The following is a 5,412-nucleotide window of genomic DNA, read 5'->3' as shown; positions in this document are numbered from 1 at the left end:
CAATGGAAGAGAGTATAGAATGAGATGGAATGATTAGAAGAAAGAAATTATGGCTTGAAAGTGTGGTTAAAATGCATACATTTCCTGTACACTATTAGCAGTCTATATTTACCTCTTAAAAAAAAAAAAATAAGTGAATCTATGTGGCAATCAATGTAGTGCCTTCTCAATTTGCTTTAAATGAACTCAAAAAGAATTATGTCATTTGTATCCTGTCAAAATGATAGTGGTGGTCCCAGTGAGGCTCAGGAGGCTAGCTGGGTGCAGCAAACGACCCCAAGGGGCTGGGGAACGTGGTTCTGGGAGGCGGTGGTGGCCCAGCTGGGACTCAATACATCCCCAACCTCACCCCTGTCCACAGCAATGGCTCTGCACTACCCAATGGCCATGGGCCTCAACAAGGGTCACAAGGTGACCGAGAATGTGAACAAGTCGAGGCATAGCCGCAGCCACGGGCAACTCACCAAGCGCACCAAGGTCGTGCGGGATGTGATCCTAGAGGTGTGTGGCTTTGTTCCCCGTGAGCAGCGTGCCATGGATCCACTCAAGGTCTGTCAGGACAAGCAGGACCTGAAGTTCATCAAGGAAAAAGTGGGGACACACATCCGCGCCAAAAGGAAGTGGGAGGACCTGAACAACGTGCCTGCGGCTATGAGGAAGGTGCCGGCCAAGAAGGATGGAGGGTCCTCCCGCCCTCTTAACAAAACCTTTACAGAAACTGAGGTTCCTGTGCTGGCATTGGGAGGAGGTCCCATCTGGCCCATCATCTACCTGAGACTCCCTCCTGTGGTTAGGTGGCAAGGAACACAGTGGTGGGCATGGAAAGAATCAACAGACAGCACTGGAAATGGTATTTAATCATAATTAAATAGTTCATATGCGCCAGGAAAAACATTACTGTTTATTCTGACTACTACAAAATAATATTGTACCACACTTCCTCATATATAGATATTTGCATAATTTTCTGATGATCTTTCTTAGAATAAATTATTGTAGGTAGTACCCCTGGATGAAGGTTATGAACATTGAATTGTATTTTTTGAAAAATGTTACCATTTATTGTTGGGCCTAATTATGTAAGAAAATTTATTTCCTACCACCCACACGAGCCCATGCATCAATTTTTAAAAACCTTACCAGTTTTCATTTGCATTTCTTTAATCATTAAAGAAGTTAGTAGTTATGTTTATTGGCTGCTAGTATTTTTTACTTTATAAATTGCTTTTTAAAAAAATTATTTATTTCCCCTTAGATTTATAGCATCATCAAATAATAACATACCAAATGCATTTTTAAAAATCTATTAAATTCTTTTTAACCTTATTATAGCCCTCTGAAGTGGTTAAATTTTATTGCTTCTATTGGAAAGATAGAGAAGCTGAGCCAGCTTTCTCATAACAAGCTAATGGTGGAATCAATCACAAAATCCTGGTCTCATCCATTCCCTTTCGCTTCTTTCTGTGCCCTGCCTCCTATCAGCCACCCTGGTAGACCAGAGCACCTGTTAGCAATAGCTGCAATTGAATATGAAGAGTATCCCATAAAACAAGATAAGATGAAACAGGCGACTTCAAATTGAACCTTACCCAGTTCTTAGAGATGCAGCTCATTGGACAGCTGTGAAGCATCAAAAGAGATAGGAGACTTAAAAAGAGAATGGAAGAAATCAACTCCTCCAAACTAAATCTGATAAACTAGGCATCGATTTGGTCTGGGTTAATACCTGCACTTTGTAATATCACACTATGAGCTACTCAGGTAAAATTCTAAAGCGAAAGAAACAGAAATGAAAGAAGTCTAAGTCATAATTCACAACTATGTCAACCTGCAGTGAGAGAAATGTTATGTAAATGAGATGGGTTATTTAGAAAGCTTTTAAAGTCTTAATTTCTAAATAATATGGAATACTCAAAGTGCCCAAAGTTGTATAGATTTTGAAGAATTTGACAGTTATATGGGGGAAGATTGTTCTTTACTACAATGAACTACATTAAATCCCACTGTATACAGTTTTTGATGTTGAAACTAAAGGGAAAAGAGAAACAAACAAATTTAAGGCTTTATTTGGTAGCTAATATAAGTGCTTCTGAAAATTTTCCTATTTCCCAATTGATCTTAAAAGGTGTTCTTATATTAAATATAATATATAGTCAGAGGAAGAACTTACTGTCTTTAAATTAGTTTAAATAAATTCAAAGCCAAACGATATCATAGCATTATAGAAAGACCATTTTACAGACGTGCCAGCAATAAACTTAAGGAAATTTCCTTTGGGAAAGAGGGAATAATGCCAGAAATAATTGTTAAATATAAACTGGTTTCAGGAAAAGATTATTAACACACAATTGCCCTGCAGACATATATAAATACTGAGGAAGTCTGAAGTCCATTGGGCTTTTCATCACTCAGTCCATAGTGCTAGCAAAGAAATCTAAAATCTCCCTATTAGCCTTCAGAGTGGAGCTCAAAGGAAATGTAAACCAGATGAGGTCTGTTTCCGGAGACCCAGGGCTGAGGCTGTTGGTGAGGTCCCAGGCGTGAGGGGAAGGGAGAACACACAGCCACACTCAGAGCAGTCTAAACCTACCAAGTCCTGACATGGAGAGAAATGAGTCTTATTTACTCTGGCGACCACTTGGCTGATAAAAGATATAAGGTCAATCAGCTGGTTTTGAAACAATTTACTATCTTCTAGATTCACATTGTATTTGTTTGAGAAGGAAGAGTAGCCAAAGGCTCTTATTTATTTTGCTGTGACCAAAGTTAAAGGAAGCTAAAGTGGATTTTTGAAGCATCTATTACCTGTTAAATGCACATTACCCATTAGATTATGGGGGTTGTAGTCTGGCCCCAAGTCACATTGCTGGCAAGTCAGATTAGAGTAAAATTTATTACTGATGAAAGAGAGTGTCAGTTTCCAGTGAGGTTGCTCCTCTGAAGTACTTACAAGGAGAAAGGAAAAGGAGAACGTGATGTAAAGGGAAGAGATAATATTTGTGTTTAAGAATGTATCCTTCGAAAACAGTTTTAAAAAAATAGAAACACAAAACCTCACACATTAAGCATTTACTGAGTATCTGCTCTGTGCCAGGCACTGCTTTTTATGTGGCAGGGAAGAACAGATGAGTAATATACACCAGCAAGAAGCACTCCCAACCTAGCTGTGGAGACTTTCAAAATAAAAAAGTTACTTTACCTATTTGAGCAGGGTGAGTTTTTGAAAGTTTAATGTAGTGAGATATAAAAATATGACCAACAGTTGCTTTGAAGAAGCAGGCTTGGGGAATGGGAGATAAACTGTTATAATCCTAAGGACTGAGTTTTATCCCCAGGAAAGATAAAAGAGTCCTTTTGATTTAAACTCTACAGTACTTGCCAATGTAATTTTAATTTGCATAATAATGGAAAATTGACAGGATGGACGGGGCATCATGGTGAGGAAGGAAGGGGCTCCAGGGCTGAGTACGCCCCTGAACTGCAGAAACTGGTGCTGGAGTTTGATGTCCTATGCCCTTTGCCTGAGCACTGTGGAGGACAAATGTCAAATGGAGAATGCCTGTACCAGTGTGTGTGGGAGGTGACAAAGTGGGAGTGAAGGTCCCTGAGGCCATGCTGGCATGGAGAAACAAAGCCACTAGAGAAGTCGCAGGCCCCTCCAGGGATTATGTTGGTCAACGTGGGGGCTGGGCAAACAAGACTAGCTTAAGACCAAACCACCATGCAAAATCCCAGGAGGGCCCAGTTCATACTTTAAATATTTTCCTTACCGACACCATCCCAGAAGATGTAAGAAGAGAACAATATTGTAACAAAACCCAGAAAGGCTCCCCGTTGGTGTCTGTCTCCAGTTTAGGCAGATATTAGATGTGCAGATTTGTTACATATCAATGTGATAAATATTATTTCAACAGGGTAATTTATTCATATTATAATGTAGCTGGATATGAAAACCCAATTATAACCAGAGAGCTACAGAGTCTCCATACCATTTTTTTGGCCTCTGATAACACTGGCTTCTGCGACATTCATATAAAGAGATTTTTCCAATAGTTGGTAGGTTGCTGTGACTAATTTCTCAGAGAGCTTCTGAGAGACTGTCAGTTGGAGAATATGTAGCAGAGACTTCTTGCAGAGTACGTCACCTCCTATGCTACATGTGTGCCAAAATGGTAGCAGTGAAACTGGATAGGCTGCCTCCAGGAAGACCTCCTGATTTCTGGTTGCTTTGCTTAGGGAAGCCATCTCTCAGTTAAATGAGAAACATGCATATAAGGCAGGGTGGGGTGGTGCAAAACTCGTCTAGATATATGGATTTCCACTCTGTCAGCCTAAACCGGCTTTGTTTTTAATACAGCCACAGCCAATTCACCTGATTGTATTATAGATGCATATTAAGCAAGGGGGAAAGTGAGATTTAGTTGGCCATATTGTCACTTAACACATCAATGCCTAAGCTGCTGAGTGCACATAAATTATGAGCTCTGTGTTACCACCTTCTTTGGGGCAGGTCTGCTAGAATGGGAATGTTACAATACAACATCATTCCAGGTAATCAAATGGACTACAGACCTTGAGAACATTTTCATCTCCAGTTGAATTTAGATTAAGTGTAAAATCTCTGGGGGTTACATATAAGACTTAAAGTCTAAAAACAAGTGTGTGTGTGTGTGTGTGTGTGTGTGTGTGTGTGTTTAGAGAAAGTCTTTGATAACATTGAGAGGGTGGGAAAGAAGAACTATTTGATAGATTCTACTCATTTAAAAAGTAGTAATATCTAAGAACTATTTTTCTCTTGTCTACAGTAAAGTATTTTGTAAAGAAAATTTGTTACTCTTTTGTGCAATGTTGAGCAAGCCTCAACCCTTTTGCAGTGTTAATGTCTCTACATTATCACTTTTATTTGCGAGGAACATTTCTGCTGTTGATCTTTAACATGAGCAACATTTAATGAATTATCAGCAAACACTAAAGATAAAAAGAACTTTGATTGAATTTCGTAAGGCTGCTTAAGATTCTTGTGTTCTGCAGGTTGCAATGAATGTTTATACTTCTGTTAACAAAATTCTATCAAGCAGATGACAGGTACCAATTAAAAGCAATCATAAAGCATACTCTTTTTATAATCCCTGAAGCAGAATCTTTAAATACTGGTTTACAGAAGCATTATCTGGCATGGGATATCTTTGATCCTCAGCAGCTTCTGCAACCTGTAGGATTTCCACCATTCCAATGCAGGGAAGTGAGGGGAAGTAAAAATTGTTTTTTTTTATGTTGGTTGAAGTATATAGAAACATCAGGTGTGGTTCAAGCTGCTGAAACAGTGGATACCTGTCCTAGTTGGGAAGTGTGATCTATAATAACAAATACATCCCCACATGTGAAATGGCTCAGGTACAGCAGAATTTTACT

At 39.2% G+C, this 5,412-nt stretch overlaps 1 pseudogene; it reads left to right on the top strand.

The window, feature by feature from the left end:
• Positions 1-351: 351 nt before the first annotated feature.
• Positions 352-858, top strand: LOC102887284 (annotated as a pseudogene).
• The last annotated feature ends 4,554 nt before the right edge of the window (positions 859-5,412 follow it).

The sequence above is a fragment of the Pteropus alecto genome, unplaced genomic scaffold (assembly GCF_000325575.1).
Source record: "Pteropus alecto unplaced genomic scaffold, ASM32557v1 scaffold3, whole genome shotgun sequence".
Lineage (NCBI taxonomy): Eukaryota > Metazoa > Chordata > Mammalia > Chiroptera > Pteropodidae > Pteropus > Pteropus alecto.
Note: the sequence above shows the minus strand (reverse complement) of the source record. Positions and strands in the feature narration are given on the sequence as shown.